At 42.4% G+C, this 17,728-nt stretch overlaps 1 pseudogene; it reads left to right on the top strand.

The window, feature by feature from the left end:
• The window catches only part of LOC146862280 (serine/threonine-protein kinase RIO2-like), an 85,842-nt pseudogene extending 69,656 nt beyond the window's left edge, over positions 1 to 16,186 (top strand).
• Positions 16,187 to 17,728: the final 1,542 nt, after the last annotated feature.

Below are 17,728 nucleotides of genomic sequence, written 5' to 3'. Positions count from 1 at the left end.
AACAATGATTGGTGTGATTCCATTCAGCAGTTCGGGCTGTAGCTGTTTCAATTATCAGTAATGGTCTTTTACTTATTTGTGGAAGAACTTGTGATGTGTATTTATACACTTTGTCAACCATTACCAAATTACCAATTCTAAAATTCTCTCAATCCGTTACAACAATTATTTTCTACAAAATATTACTTGCTTATCATATTAACTTCTCATTTACTCGGTATAACAACTCCACGCCACTTAAACATTTGTAATAAATCTTTCACTGCAATAAATGGAAAGATGAAGGTATTTCAAGAATTAATCATATATTTGATGGAAACAGCTATATTTTAATTACCTGTCTCTTTCCATAATGAATATATAATAATTCATTCTGCTCTTTCTAAATTGTATGCTAAAAACTCTGCTATAGTTATGCTTACATTAACAACAAGGAATTGGATTAAGTTATCTAGAGTAGTTTGAAATCTAAGGATGTACAACTTTACAGAATAATTTGACAACCTACTTCACCGAGGCCAAAATCTTTGGTTGAGTTTCCCTGGGAAAAGATCCACATGTCTGGTGAGATATTCAGCTGTGGAACTTCATATGGTTGAAAATAGTTAAAATGTTTGGATCTCTTATTACTATTCATGCTGTATTTTATTTGTTTATAACAGATGTCTCACCAATCATGCTAAATTAAGTGAGTTTGTGAATGGGAAAATAGACTATAACAGTTGTATGAATTAGAAAGTATACTTTACTTCACTAGTTATATGAATGTAAGTATGTATTTTGTTTTAGGTCCTGAAGTCTGTTCAGCGAAAATGCATAGACATTTTTAGAACTGTTATTCATTTGTCATTTCATAATATTTTCTTAAGATCTTCTGCTTTCTGCCAGACTAATTGTCTTATGCATTGCAATATTGTAGAATGTTTTATTGTCATTGTGTTTGAACAGTTTGCTTCCTTTTGGAAGGATTCTAGAAAGTTGTCATATTAGTCATGGTGAAATGGTATTTGCGACAACCATTGAGTTGATAATTGTATTGCCATGTAGAGTTTAAGAATAAAATGAAGAAGGATATGTTATGAGTACCATTCTTTTATCTGTACAGACATATAGTAGAAATGTTTCATAAAATACTATTTCTAATAGAGCTTATCCGTTCTTTCAAATTTGTACTGATTTATTTAGAATACTTCTTAGAAATTCCTTTATTTAAATTATGATCTTTACTTAGTAGGTACCTTGAAGACATGTCCTTACTTCTTCTCTTTCTTTTTCTCCCACTCTTCATTACTTTTTATAACATAATTTCAGATTGTGAAAAGGTGATAATTTCTACTATATTTCCTCCTATTTTAATACTGAGAGATACATTCTCTATGTAATAGATATTTATATTAAAAGCACTCTCTTTGTGATACTTTGTTTACTTCTGTTTTATTCTAAATGCAAATACAAATTATCTAATACAAATCTGGGGCAGGATGATATGCTCTGTAGATATTCCTCTCATGGTAAAGATCCCACTTACAGTGGTGGTTAATTGCTAATTTGATAAGCACGGCTTGATTTGAACACTGGCTCGATGGGGAGAATCTCAGAGGCTCCACAACTCAAGTTTTGAAAAGTATGCACAAAGGGTGCAATTCACAAGGAAAATAGTGCATCTGTGCCAGTAAAATGATGCCTACAAATAAGTGCAGATTTGCTGCTTTTTGAAATTTACAAACAAAAGCAGTGGCACACCTAGAAATATACACCAGGGACAAGTTTACAGGTCTACTACTTATTATGTTATGTGACCTATTCATTGGGTGCCTATTTCCCAAATACATAAATCTACATAGCATAGACTTAAGTACTAGGAAAATGGACCATGTCAGCAAATGCACAATTTTTTCTTCTCTTTTTCACTCCATGGAGAAAACACTTTCCTCTGTAGAGAGACAAGAATTCCTATATTTTTTCAAAGTTTGATGGAGATCTATTCTCCTACCCATCCTGCAAGAGGAGTTTCTCTAGTCTTTTGCTGATGTGAATGTCCTACTATTTCAAGGGTGGGAAAAAGTTAAAGGAGAGTTTCTGAATGCAAACAGATTTACAAATGTGGGCATGATTTCAAACTTACAAGGCTAATCACGACTTGTATCGCCCACTTACCACATGTTGCATGGAACATGTGTAGTTTTAACACTAAACCAATTTACACCTGCAAGTGTTCCTTTTGTGACTCATCAGCTGGTGTCACTGTGGGCATTTTGGATAATATGTGTGGGTTTATGGCCAAAATTCCTATTTGAATTGTCCCAAAATCTTCAAAGCAACAGCTTCCTCTGGATCAAAACCCAGCAGGGAGACTCTATTACAACGAGGAATCCAGCATATATGGTGGCAAAAGAAAAACAGGAGAAAGAGTCGGGTTTGCCACAGTAAAGGTCTATGGCAGGCAGACAAGGAGGCAGGCCTGAACTCTTCTTCTTAGGAAATCAATGATGTTTATCTGCTTCAACTCCAGGCAGGTTCTGTCTTAGCAGTAACTCAAATAGAGTTTTTTAAAGGGTAGATATAGTTTGATAATATTACTGAAACCACTCCTAATAAAAACTCTCATGGTTCTTAGTCAAATGTTTGTGACAGGTTGAAAGTTTGCTAATATCACATGGTGCATCATGTCAAAAAATAACCCCAACTCTCCTTACACTCAGAAAGCATCAAGGCACAATACTAGCACAGCAATACAGCGTTTCTCTCTGCTTACTAACTCCACCCAGGCCCCACCTAGCTCAGTCTTCCTGAACTATGAAGGAAAACCACACTCCCAGTTAGCTACTGGCCCAGGTTAACAACTTGGCAGAGGTACCAGAACGCCTATTTTGTCATTCTCTCTGAATGGAAATGGTTATCCCAGGCACTTTTCAGAGACACTTTTTTTCCTAGATAGGTACAGTCTGTTACTTAAGTGAAAAACCATTGAAGATCCTGTTGAACAGCAGAGTAATTATTAATTATGATGCAGTTACACTATTGACAAAAATGTGTACCCCTTCTAAATGCAATTGTTCATATTCCAAACAAATCAGGCATACTTTCTAACTAGTATGCAACTTCACCAGTGGTCGTTTCACACCAGGGTTTCCACGAGCTGCAAATGTAGAAGTTAACACATTTGCCAGTTAAAACTTCAAATTTAAAGATCATGTTGCAATTAAGTAGAAGAGGATAGGTTTCACTGAAACATAGGCGAGACTCCACTGTTGGCAATTGTGCAAATGACTTGCACGCAAACAGTTGACTTACAAGACAGCCAGTCATCACAATTTGGAAATAAAGGACATTTGTACATTTTGCCAACGCACATTTGATTGGGAGAAACAAGCAGAACTCAAGCCCAAATCAAAAAACCTAGGGTGATATTCCAAAAATAATGCACTATCTCAAAAGTCCTCAACCAGGAAAATTCTCTTAGTTCCAGGGGAACAAAATAGCAGAAGAGCAGTCAAGAGCACCCACGAGAATTCTGCATGAAAGACATGTCCCAATACTGTGGGCTGTTGCAATTTTAACAGATTAAGGGGCATATTTATAATAACTGACGCATCCCTGCATATCAGCAGGGATGCGCCAGTTATTTTGCGCCCCAGCTCCGCCATCATGGATGCGCCGCATTTATAATATGGCGCACCATGGGGCAAAAACGGCACAGATGCATCACGCGTCTGTGCCGTAAATGTGGCGCATTGCTGGAGTTGCGTCGCAAGCGCGACGCAGCTCCAGCAAGGCTCGGGGTGCCCTATCTGCACAATGCTGCATCAATCCTTACGCCTGCTTCAAGCAGGCTCAGGGTTTTGACGCAGCATGGGCTCAAAAGTGACTGAGTGAAATCTTGTAGATTTCACTCAGCCACTTTTAGGAGGCGTTCCTGTGCCGGAATGCCCCCACCTGCCCTGGAACGCCTACATGTGGCGCAGGGCTTTACAACGTGACGCATCTCCCAGATGCGTCACGTTATAAATACCCCGCACCATGGCGCAGGATTTGCGCCGCTGCTGCGTCACAAAAGTGACGCAACGGCGGCGTAAATGAGGCGCAAGGGCTTCATAAATCTGCCCCTAAGAGGTTAGTGCATTCATTGTCTGCTGTGAATAGCCTATAACCAAATTTGGGGTCTGTCTTCTAAATGTAAATACCTTCATCTGAAAGGTTGCCAAATAGAGGATGCCTTTGACCCACTTGTAAAATTCCCAGTTCACTGATTTTGCCCATGTTGCCAGTTTTGTGGAATGTGTATCTTATAAAGCCCTGTAACTGGGTGAACTTACCTGGATGTCGAAACCTAGTCTGAGACTCGCTCTTCCTGTCCTTCAGGACCTGACCAGCATGCAAAGTATAAAGATGATAAAATCAGGAAAAATTAGAGGGAGAAGGAGGAGGTAGAGAAAATACAGATAGAGAGAATGACTAAGGGGAGGAAAGAATACAGGCACAAGAGACATAAAAAAGTAGGGGAATAAGTTTGAGACATAAAAAGGGAGCATGAGGAGTTGCAGCGCCGACATTGCCGACCCAGAGAAGGAGATCTTATTTCACTGAACTGAGGAGAGATGACATTAGGATGCCAACACAACACGGAAGCAAACTGTTCCCACATTGCCAGGAGAATTCATGGATGGACGGATGTCAAATATGGAAGAAGGGGAAGGAGAAGAGTCAGAGGGGATGTGCTTTGAGGCTTGATGGTGTATGCCCACTCACCACTGAAGCTTATCATTCCAGGAGGCTTGTGGCCAGGCCAGTGATGTTTTTTTGCAGGCGGAAAAGGGGAAAGAGGGACCAGTAAAGAAAGACACATCACCGCAAATATTATTTTAATGGCATATGCCTACTTATTGCTATAACCAGATGCGTTTTTGAGTGAGCAAGACATCAGCACGGAATAGAAGCAATTGCCTAGTGCTTTATATTTACTTTTCCTTATGTTTCAATCAAGAATTGATGGGAAGGAGGCAAGATAAAGGGTGACATATGAGAATACAAAGGCATGTAAAACAAGTTGCAAAAGAATGTCAAAATATAAGAGAAGAGGAAGAGGACAAAAAACCATAGGATAAATAGAGACATAAAATCCTGCAACGTAAAAAGAAATCAATTTCCTTGGTGAGAAATGTCTCTATATGGGACATGGTGCCTTCATGCAATTCAAACTAATGGTTTCACTGGTTACAATTAAAGAATCAGATCAGCTGACTAATTATGGGATTCTCAAAAACATAATTTCTTGTTATCTCAAAGAAAGACTTTTTTACAGTGGTCATTGTAGTTTCTTGTATACCGACTGTGTCACTCCCTGTGGAGAATATAAATCAAATACTTAGAGAAAATCTCTTACTTACTTGAAGAAAATCTCTTTATGTTATGTATGCATGTAACAACACAAAAACAGTCCTTTGAATCCATTCCAGTGTATATTATTCAAAATATCAATCCAAAAACCCTCTCTTGTTAGCCAGTGGTTTGTTTTTGTTCTCAACTTTTCAAGATTCAGACACTATCCTTACAATTTGGAAACAATTGGATAAATGTTATAGTGGACTGTATTGAAAAGTATTACTACTAATGTGACATATTTATGGTGGGAAACCACCTTTACATCGCGGTTAGTACACCGCGATGCAGTTACATCGCAATCGTTACAACGACTGCATGTTACCACGCCATGCCATTACAACGCAAGTCTTTACATCGACTTGCGCTAGATGGCGTGCTAACATTACAAATAGTGTAGTTTACTATCCCAACACCTTCCCTACTGTTAAGTGGACTGGAGTTGGAATAGTAAATTACGCTTTTCTAATGTTAGCACGCCATCTAGTGTAAGTCGATGTAAAGACTTGCGTTGTAAAGGCATGGCGTGGTAACATCGCAGTCGTTGTAACGACCGCGATGTAACGGTACGTGTTGTAAAAACTCGCGTTGAAACATCGTAAATCCATTTATGATTATTTAAACGAATTATGCTTTTGTGTCCTGCCCAGCTTGTTTTGGCTATACATATGATTGGGGCCAGGTGCCCTGTGCCAAAGGACATTTTTAAGCATGTACTCAATCCATTGCATAGAATGTTGCATACTGTGTGAGTTGGTTGTTCTACCCTTTGGTGGGAGAATAAGCAATATCACCTTTAGTTGCATTGTAACAACTCCCAAAAAAACTACTGAGAATCCTAAGAAATGGGCTTCATTTCTTATACAAACCCTGTATTGCAGCGCCTGCCTCTTGTATAAACACCTTGCTTGCTGATATTGGATGGATCCAGTTCAGTTCAATTTGCGGATATATGTATAAGATCATATGCTGCACTTCTAATGTTAGTTTAACACAGTGACCGCTTTAGCCTATTTCACATGCTTAACATATTTTGTTTGAAATGTAATGTCTTAATGGCATATAAAGCATGCATATTTTGTGACTTACCATTGAAGCAATATTGGCCGATCACGAGTGATGCATCACTGTTATTTGATGACGTTTTATTGGCAGTCTCATATTGACAGTCATGTTCTCAATTTAGATGGTGAAGCACTGAGTTAATATAACTGATAGTCCTCAGCAATTCTGCAATTATCTATTGAGTTGTATGTAGAGATTCTAGTTATCAGTTATACTCCAACATAACTGTTAAGACCCCACCTAAGCAAATGTTTAGTTTTTCTTAAATCAGAAAACACTGAATACTGCTTCAGTGGACTATTCTATGATAGCTCCTGCGTCTCAGCCAAACTTGTGGCCCATAGATAATCCACAAAGTATGTACTTGTGACCATCCCAATGGTCTCTGAGCCTCTGGGCGCATGGCCACCCCCTCTGGATTCAGTTTGGTATTTTCTGCATGCTGCTGTGCTATTTTTATTGTCAATATATCTTGTTGTTCTTGTACTTTCTGCCCATGATGGAAAACACACCACAACAATGCATGTGTGACAATTACTGCTCAGAAAACATAATGTAGGTGGTGTAACTCTCACTCTCCAAAATAAACACAATTCGGGGCTATTCACAAAGGTAACGTACACTTGAGACTGTTTCATGTTTATGTTTTACTCTTACACTTTTAAGTAAGTTTACTACTTTTGTCTATTCACAAAATTCAAGTGTAAAGTTATTCAAAGATTTAGATTTAGACATTGAGGGAGAGGTGGAACTCCCCTTTCATCAGGGCCAAATTGTAGCCCCACAGGTTTCAGAGCCCTCTCCGTAACTGATAAATCTATTTATATATCACAAAACACTATTAGCCAGCTTTTTTCATAAATACTCTATAAGGCAGGTAAAATCAGCTGGCATTAGGAGGTGCCATAAAAACCGAGCAGCGCTCCACATCACGTTTGTGAATTTTGCCCCCCAAAAGTTTCTGACAACCCAGCCTTCCAGAGCAGCAGCTGTAGATAGCCCACCGGAAACTGCAGGTCAGCCAGGAAGAGACGTGTCTGGGCCTTGGAGAAACCAAAGGCCAACAAAGGGAACTCTTATAGAGACTAAACAGCATAGGAGGAAGAGAAGCGCTGAAGGAATAGTAGGATTTAAAGGAAGGGGGTGCAAGGAAGCAGCAGGATCAGGATCAAGGAGTAATGGCATCTCACCTATTCCAATGCAGAGGAAACGTAGCGCTTTATTTTTTCTAAGTGCCCCTGCATGCTGCTCATTGAATGCCCTATGCACAGAGTTCATGTTGACTGTAAGAAATAGGAAAAATAGATTTAGTATGAGAGTTCATTAACAATAAAATATTTCTAAAGCCCCTTCCTAGAAGGACTTATCATGATCTCGTCTTTATTCCTAGGCATAAAGTGCAAACTCAGAATACATCAAAATATAACTGATTCATCTTCACCCAACACTATCTAATATCGGTGCAACCAGGATGTGGTCACATGTGTACATAATGCATCGAGAGTAACACAGCCGCCTATGTCTACTAACTCTTGGACACCAAACTTTTAAAATCAGAATTTGGGAAAGCTGCTAGAATATGGTAAAATGTGAAGGGAAGTAACCTTCTGAAAGTAAACATGCTCTGGGATATGATGGTTAGCTGCAGATTAATTCTGTCACCTCTGTGTCCAGAGTCATCAGCTACTCCAGTCACAGCCAAACACAGAATCATGAAGCTTGCAACTGCTAGTGAGGGCCATTTGAATGCCTGAGCATTCAAACAAATGCATCACAGCCAAATCACCACCTCCCACATGCATACCACAATACATTTCTGATCCGAGCACAATTCAAATTGAGGTTTCCCAGCACTAAATTGCAAGTGCAAAGTAAACCTTGTTCGCAAAAGGGGGCAACTGTAAGGGTAACAACAAACAAGCATTGCCATAGCTAATAGCTCTCGCCTTTCGGAACTTACAATTGTTTAGCCGTGCAGCATATTATTATGGGTGGTTGTATTATAACTTAATTCTTAAATATGTGTAAGGTTATATCAAGTCCAAATAGCATCCATTTAAAAAAATGAACAAACTGCACACAAAATAAAAAAGTGTATGCAAATTGCAGGCACATGGCGTGTGAAGCAAAGTAAACAAGTCTTATGAAGATGAAGGTACCACACATCCCACCCTGGGACGGACCTAGGAATTGGGGAATTGTTCATTTTAACAAGGGGGAATATGCCAGAAGGCCCAGTAGGAGGACCAGAGTGGACTAGGCAGGGGGCTAACATGAAACAACCAGGGACTGTGTCTCAATAGAGAGCTGAAGCGTGTATTTAATACAGCTAGGAGGAGTATATCCAAGGAACCAAAGAAAGGTATAACAAGCATTGGCATTGCCAATAGGTCTCGCCTTTGGGACCTTTTAACAGTTGCATAACTAAATACTTATAAGGTCCCAAAAGCGAGACCTATTGGCTATGCAAAGCGGCCGTGCGGCCGCAATAGTGAAAGTGATTGCGATCATGATCAAATATCAAAGCGGCCGTGTGGCCGCGACAGTGAAAGTAATCGCGGTAAAGCGCGCGCCCGCGCACATGCACTGTAGCTCTAGGCTGGCCTGGTAGCACTTTTTGGAGCCCTCTCAATAAGTCTCGCCAGACCAGCGCATGCGCTGGGTCAGGCGAGACCTAAAAAGGAGACGGGGTATATAAACCTGACAGTCAGGAGGGTATGTTAAAAGGGATCAATGATCAAAGGAGGCAGGGACAGCATATAAAAGGGGTCTGGGAAGCACAAAAAATTGAGGAAAGTGTATTTAAATAAGGAAACAGAAAGAATAAGTACATAAGAAGTGGCTAGCCAGGGTAGGTACATGTGGCAGTGTTGAGCCCATAAATAAAATGGGTCAATGGCCTAGCAGAGAGCATCAAAGAGACCAGTGAGAGCATGTAGGATGTAACCAGGAAAATAACGTCAGGGGGAGCAGGGTAGAACATTCCAAAAGTGATGAGGAGAGAGCAGTTGAAAAGGGATTAAGATCGTCAAAAGGGACCAGGAGAGAGTATTTTAAAGGGGCCCTGTAAAAATCATGTCACAAGGGGAGAGCAGGGAGACACAGCAGGCAGCGTCAGGGCACAGAGGGTGCTGCAGATAGCTTTGTGTGGATAGTGGTGGTGTTCTCAGCTGCAGGCATTTTTACAGCAGGTAGAGGTGCTGTTTCTGGCAGGTGGCTGTACAGGGTCACAGAAGATAGCCTGGCAGCAGACAGGTTTACAGAGGGCCCTGGGGGTAGCAGAGGGGTGGTCGCAGCAGACACAATTTTCAAAAGGGCCCGGGTGGACCTTTATATTGGGGTAATCACCAGCATGCAGCCATACGTGGAACAGAAGGGGGGGGGGTCCCAGGAGCAAGCAACTTTACACCGGACTGCTGCCAAGAGCAATCAGTTTCCCATGGAGTAAAGAGGTGGTACCACAGGCAGCTTTAGGTGAGCAGAGTGGTGTTTTGGACATCAGGCACCTTTATAAAGGTCATCGCAAGCAGGCAGCCATACGTGGGGCAGAGTGGGTGCTTGCAGGGGCAGGCAACTGTACAAGGTACAGAGGGATGCATCCAAGAGCAGAAGGTTTCCCATGGAGTAGAAGGGTGGTACTACAGACAGCTTTAGGGGGCAGAGGGGTGGTCGCAGCAGCAGGCATCTTTATAGAGCATGCCCCCAGCAGAAGGCAGGTTTACAAGAGACAGAGAAGCACAGGATGCTGCAGATCGTGGAAGGGGGTTGAAATCACAAGACTAACAAAAAGTGCACTGTGTGACCAGTGAGCCAACAGGCAGCAGCAGCCCTTCCTACAGACCACAAGACACCTACCACAGACCTGACCAACAGCAGACCGGCAAGAAGTAGAAACAATTTTAAAAAGAAGCAGCAACGAGCTGGAGGTGGCATGATCACAGAACAATGACAACACTGAAAATAACAAGCAGCAAGGGGCGGGAGGTAATGGTGGGGGGAAGGCACGGCACAAGGAGATTAAGTGAACTGCGAGCAGCAACGGCCCACAAGACATGCACTATGGACCCCGACTGACGGCGGACAAAGCAAGAAGTAGAAATACTTTTAAAACAAGCAGCGATGGGGAGGAGGAGGTGCGATCACCGAACAATAGCAATGCTGCAAATAACAAGCAGCAACGAGCAGGAGGTAGTGGGAGGAATAGCACGGTACGGGGAGATTAAGTGGAGATTAAGTGAATTTGGAGCAGCGACAGGTGGCGAAGCTGAAAACGCACTGAAGACACAAACAGCAGAGAGCATCGACGGGCACCAAAGCTAAACTTGCACCGAAGACACATGCAGGAAACAATTATAACAAGAGTCTCCCAAAACAATACTTAAACACAAAAGTGTAAAGTGCCCAGTAATTGGGCAGCGCTCTGTGGGAGGAAGCAAAAGAGAAATGGGAGGGACAAAGAAGAAGGATTAACCACTAGCAAGCAAGAATATTTGAACAACAATTGAAGGGATTAAATAAATCACAATGGATGGGCCTCAGGCCTACAGAGTGAATATAGTATGTCTCAACGAGACAGCACATGTGCTGCCTGGGCTCGACCTGAAAACGATCACATTTGACATGGGGTGGCTAGCTGGTAGAGAGCATGCACTATGCCCCAGAAAAAAATTAATAAATCCACAGCCCAAAACAGGAGTATAAACTGTATGGGGCAGATTTATGAGCCCCTTGCGCCACTTTTGCGTCACTTTTCCCATGTTAAAAGTGACGCAAAAGTGGCGCAAGGGGCTCATAAATCTGCCCCTATGTATCTTAGTCCCAATTCACAAATTCGCCAGAGCAGGAGTGTATAGAATAAATCAATTCAATTTACTTTATTTAATTGTACTTTGTAGTAGACTAAACTTCATATTCTATAGTGTTTTACTATCATTTGAACTCATGCTCTAGTCGGTTCACTAGAGAGGCCATCATACATCACCTTGGGGCTGGTAATGGAGCAATAGGAAGAGAGAAGACTTGTCTTAGAACTGACCAATTGTATTGATATGCACAGGTGCACACTTTGTAAATCGAAACCACAATATCAATGGAACAATATATAGAGGACAGATTATTGAAAATAAAATATCAACAGGTAAAGAAGTCTAGATGTTTTACACCTAACTCCTCGGTTATGTATGCACCTTTGCGGTACATATATTTTCAATGTGCGTAGATGTGGAGTTAGGGATAGAAAATCTAAAATCCCCTATATGCCCTTACCTTTCAATATTTTGTCCCTCAATATTCTATCCTCAATATCCCAATTGCCAACTCAGCGATGCAGCGAGCGCAAGGTAAATAGTGTTATTTATTTATTTACTTACTTTACTCCTTGCCATCGTATGTCCGACTCCCCTACCCCCAACCTCCCCCCCACCCCCACCCCAACACCTCGCAGCACTCCCTCTGCCATCCGCCACTGGTATGCAAGAATTGACCTTGATAGTAAGAGTAGGGCGCTAATATATTTTTTGATCCACTATGGTCACATAGCTGCCACACACTCTCTATTTTTAATCAGGCAGGGAGCCCAATACAAAAAACTGGTTCGCACTGGACTTCCTGACCTGTTTTAACCTTTGCACTCACTAACACATCACATCTACACGTTATAGGTCCCTCACCCCCACGACACCATACGGCATGGAACAAAAGATCTCCGCCAAAGAGCCCCTCATTGGGTGCCCGTCGGGTATTGCAGCGCCGACCCGACGAGGAGCAGGCCCAATGATGAAGCATGACACCTGCTGGCTGGGTGTGTGAGGGCCCTAGTTCCAAAGGAAACAATTTTCCTGCATTATTAAATCAGCAGGATTACCTGTATTTATAGTGGGCCTTGTACATAGCACTCTATTCCCCATCTGTTCTATGACCCTGTTTAGGAACAACGTACCTTCTTTTGTTACAGATGCAAGAAGTGGTTTCAGTTTGGCGCCACACCCTGGCAAAATGTATAAATGCTGTGGGTTTTGTCAGGTTGCTGTGATATCTATATGAGGAAAAAACATAAGAAAATGCGTGGTAGCCCTGTGTACATTATGCTGTCTTTCACATTAGCAAAGACACAATTTCGTCCGATGTACAAGGCAACATGATATTAAGGACAATTATATAGCCAATTAGATAATTAACATAAGGTATGAAAGGGGAATGCATATCTATCTGAGAGAGGATATTTCCAACCGGTACAGGTTGTAAAACTACAGCTGTTGTGTATTTTTTCAGCAGTTTATTGTACGAGGGAAGAATTAGAACTGCGAGAGGAGCGGTTTTGGCAGGTGTTTACAAATTCTGTGTACTGTAATGAACGCAGAACGTGTTGGAAAGTGCCATAAAAAATAATCTATTTTTTGTCTAGCTGAAACAAGGTAGACTTGAGAAGTAGGGAATCGTTAGGCAATGACCTCATCTAATGTGTTAGTGCACTCACAGTGTCAGCCTACTTCAATAGGAGATTAATTGTAATTTTTCGAGATGGAAAACAAATACAGGAAGACTACAGACAACTCGTGTCAACATTCTATGCCAGTAATTACTCCATTTTTGGCTGAGTCCACCGAGAAATTTGATGAAAATATAATCAATTCCTGCACCTGCATTCTGCAGCAAGGCAACACAGATAACACAGAAAATATGTTTTTCAATCCAGCCGCACACCTGTCTCATTTCCCACTGCAGGGCCAGGTTTGCCAGGCCAGAGAGAGAAAGCGCGCTCTGCCACGGTCTTTCGTGCATTCCTTAATGGGCTGTGATGGGTTTCATTTAACCAAAGACATAATGAATGTCCTCTGCAAACTGTGAAAGAACGGCTTTATTCTGAAGTAATTGAAAATATGTTTTGCAGCCACTTACAAAGCCTTTCCCAGTAGGTTCACTTTTTCCCCACTGCTCTTTAACTGATCTTGAGGTAAGCCTTTGGTGGATAAGGAGTGACACCTAGTGACAACATTGCAAAATTACATGCTGATGTTCACATTTGTACTAGATGTTGAACAATACAATGCCTGGAGCACTTCATCACACTTTGATGCATGTTCGTTTCACCGAGAAATATTTAGGGGCATATTTACAAGGGTTTATCTCTGCTTTTTTGGCTTACAAAGCCAAAAAAGCGGAGATAAAACCAGCGCCCTATTTACAAGAGGGTGCTAACATGCATAATCGCAAGTTATCACCCTTTTTCCCAACGCCTCACTTTGCATCTCCAATGAGATGCAAAGTGGGCGTTACTGGGCGTACCCAAGATGGACTTCCTTGCAAATATCGCTGATGTTTACATTGCGATATTTACAAGGCAGCCCACATGATTTTAGCACACATTAGATTGTGGCGAAAACGTAAATTTTCGTCAAAACCTAACGTCTACTAAAATCCTGACTTAGCCATCCCTAACATAGGGGGTGGAATATGCTAATGCATGTTAGCGCAGCCTTGCTAATAGGGCGATGAAATTATCGCCGCTTCAGCGGCAAAAAGTGCTGCTAAAGCGGCGATAATACCCTTGTACACAGGCCCCCGAAATCTGTTCAGGGCTATCGTTTAACCAACACTGGGTATGATTATCTAGCTTTGAAAACACTCTGTTCTCGTGAAGTTGTGAAATCTGTTGGCAACCAAATGGGCGTTGGCAAAGAATCAGACATTTACATTGTGGCAAGTGATGAAGAGGAACAGCTTGCATTGAAGTTGCACAGACTCGGCAAGGACCTCTTTTCGGAATCTCAAAAATAACCGTGACTACCACAAGCACAGACGTAGCATGTCGTGGCTTTATTCATCACGCTTGGCTGCCATGAAGGAATTTGCTTACATGGAGGCGCTGTACGAAAGAGGATTTCCTCTTCCCAAACTATGGGGCATATTTACAAGCCCCTTGCGCCACTTTTGCATCACTTTTCCCATGTTAAAAGTGACGCAAAAGTGGAGCAAGTAGCTTGTAAATCTGGCCCTATTTGACTACAACAGACACGCAGTTGTTATGGAGCTTGTCAACGGCTGCCCACTGTGCCAGGTGCGGTCCATGGAGGACCCTTCATCCGTGTACAGTGAGCTGATGGAACCCATTGCCAAGCTGGCTAACCATGGCCGGATTCATGGCGATTTCAAGGAGTTCAATATCATGATTGATGATGAGGATCACGTGACAGTGATTGATTTCCCTCAAATGGTGTCCACATCACATGTTAATGCTGAAGGGTATTTGGATAGAGATGTGAAATGCATTCGAGATTTCTGTAAGAAGCGATTCAGCTATGAAAGTGAAATATATTGAACCTTTACAGATGTTAGGAGGGCATGTTCTCTAGATGTTGAGATTGCAGCCAGTGGTTACACTCAGGAAATGCAGGAGGATGATGCACTCCTGCACCCTTGGGGCCCAGAGGATGAGACTGAGGTAAATCCATCACCATTTTTAGATGATGAAGAAAGCAAAACGCACACATGCAACAAAGAGGAAGATCTCAAGGTCTTGGATGATTCAGATGACTCTGAAGCCCTCTCCTCGGATGGCTTGAACCAAGAGGACATTGATTCTCAAAAAGAAGAAATAGGAAACATTCTGCAAGGCTTAGACCTGGCTGAGTTCTCACTTGCATTGGAGGAACTGGAGGGGAAGAATATTGGAGAGAAACCGTGTTACATAGACAGCCCTGAAGTGGACTGTGTAGATGATGTCAAAGTTGATGAAAATGCCATCCTGGATATAGGGGAGGCTGGTCAAGACAAACCTACTGCATACCTAAGGGAATATGAAGAGGAGTGTCCAGATCTGGTTGCCTTCTCAGCAGCAACCAAAGGGCCTAATTTATGAAAAGTGATGCATCACTGCGAGAAAACAGCGATGCATCACTTTTCATTGCGCCCTCCTTGCGACACCAATGATGCGTCATATTTACAGTATGACGCATTATGTCGCAAGGAGTTACAGATACATCAATATTTCTGACGTATCTGTAGGCACAAAAATGACGCATTGCTGGAGTGTGTCACAAAAGTTACGCAACTCCAGCAATGGGTCATTACACATGGGCAAGTCCCATGTTAAATGTGCCTGCGTCAGTCTTACGCCTGCCATGAGGCAGGCATAAGATATTGACGCATTTGCGTCCTAGAAATGGCGCAGTGAAATCTCATAGATTTCACCTCATCATTTCTACAACCCTTTCTTGCATCGGAACCCCCCTACCTTCATACATTATACCTGGTGCAGGTATAATGTGGCGCAGGGGTTTACAAAGTGACGCATCTACTTAGATGTGTCACTTTGTAAATATGGCTCAACATAGCACACTTTTTACATCACTGGTGCTTCGCAAAAAGTGATGCACCGGTGGTGCAAAAGTGACGCAAGGGCCCATAAAAAAGCCCCAAAGAATTTCGACCTTTCAGAGACGAAAGCAGCAGGGATCACGTGAGTGAACACAATGGACAAACTGAAAGCAGCATGTCGTTTGGTGGCAGCATAGGGAGCTGTTCAAAAATTCCACATGAGCTAGTGAAACAAAAAGTTAAACGTAAGCTGACCAAACAACAAAAGGCTTCCCAGAGGTGATGGTTACAGAAAGGAGAAGCGAACGTTTGTACAAAAAAGCGTTGCAACAATATGCAGAACATTAAGTGGAGCATGGATGCTGCAGATTTTTGGGGATGGCTAGAAAAATGCAAATGTATTACTTCATTCACCATAACACGTTGAATATGGGAGTATTAACCATAAAAGATTATGTAGCCTTGGCATTCGGCACCAGATCTTCATTAGCCCTGGGTCACAGAATTCTGAACAAAACTTTGGGCCTTGGCACTTATTTATTTATTTATTTATTTACAAATTAAGCACAAACCAACCAACGTTAATCTTTTGTAACTAAAAGCAAGAGGCGCAAACATTTTTAAAAAAAATTTCTTTAAAGTGAGAGGGGTGGCGAAATCAATGAGTGGCGGAAACGATGGAGTCCAAGCAATTGGGGGCAACGCATCAGAGGATGGTGGAAGCAACACATGAAAAGCAGGTGGACAACAGGGTGGGGTCGGGTGAAGAACACGGTGCCAGAAAGCAGCATGAGGATTTAGAGAAGTACTTGAGGGAGACAGCTCAAAAACACATGCACTTTCGTTGAGTGCTAACACAAAAAGAAAAAAGTAGTTCCCGAACATTGAGTACAGACCCCAGGCAAACATACACACAGTAAAGAGGCAGTGTTCTCTCTTAGGCATAAGCACTAGGGGACTTATTTGCTAGCCCTGTGTGCTGCCGGAACATCACTTTTTGTGACGTCACTTTTTGTGATGTTTTGGTGGCGCACAGGGCTTAGCTATAACTACGAGGACACATAAAGCCACCCTGTGTGGAATTCATGGCATTGTAGATATGGAATGAGGCAATGCAGCGCAAGTCACTGTGTTGCCTCACATTGCGTTGGGGAGACGTGCCATAGGCATTGCAGTGGGTGTTCCCAAGCAACACCCATAGGTTCAATCAATCCTAATACCGATAGGGTATCCAGACACTTTCAGGCCTGGAGGCTTATTCGAACAGCCAGGTCTTGAGGGCCATTCAGAATTACGGAAGTGAGGTGATGTGTGGGAAGGTTGTTCCCGGTCTTTGCTGTGATGTGGGAAAAGGAGCGTCCTCCACTTCTGCTTCTTTAGATGCAGGGAGTATGGGTAAGTGAAAGGGAGGCAGAGAGCAGTCTCCTCGATGATTGGTGGAAGTTTAGGCAGTGGTTAATGTAGGCAGGTCCTTGGTTGTGTAGAGCCTTGTGTGTGTGGGTCAGCAGCTAGAACTGACATCTCATCTGTACATGGAGCCAGTGGAGTTTCCTGAGGTGGGGTGTGATGTTGGTTCATCAGGGAAGGCCGAGGATGAGTAAAGGGCATTACCGTAGTCCAGTTGGCTGGTGATGAGGGCTTGTGTCATGGTGTGCCTCGTGTGTAGGGGTATCCTCTTGAAGATCTTATGTAGTATGTGCAGAGTGAGGAAGCAGACAGAGGAGACTGCGTTGATCTGTGATTTCATCGTCAACTTGTATTCAATGATGAATCCGAGGATTCTGGCGTGGTTGGAGGCAGTGGGTGTGGGTCCTGGATCTGATGGCCACCAGGAGTCATTCCATGTGTTGCTGTAGTTTCCAAAGATAAGTGCTTCAGTCTTGTGTGTGTCCAGGTATAGGCAGTTGTTTATCATCCAGTCGGTGATGATGGTCATGCATTTGTGCAAGTCGGATCTGGTAGTGGTGGG

The sequence above is a fragment of the Triturus cristatus genome, chromosome 2_2 (genome assembly GCF_964204655.1).
Source record: "Triturus cristatus chromosome 2_2, aTriCri1.1, whole genome shotgun sequence".
Lineage (NCBI taxonomy): Eukaryota > Metazoa > Chordata > Amphibia > Caudata > Salamandridae > Triturus > Triturus cristatus.
This window is presented reverse-complemented; position numbering and strand designations above follow the sequence as displayed.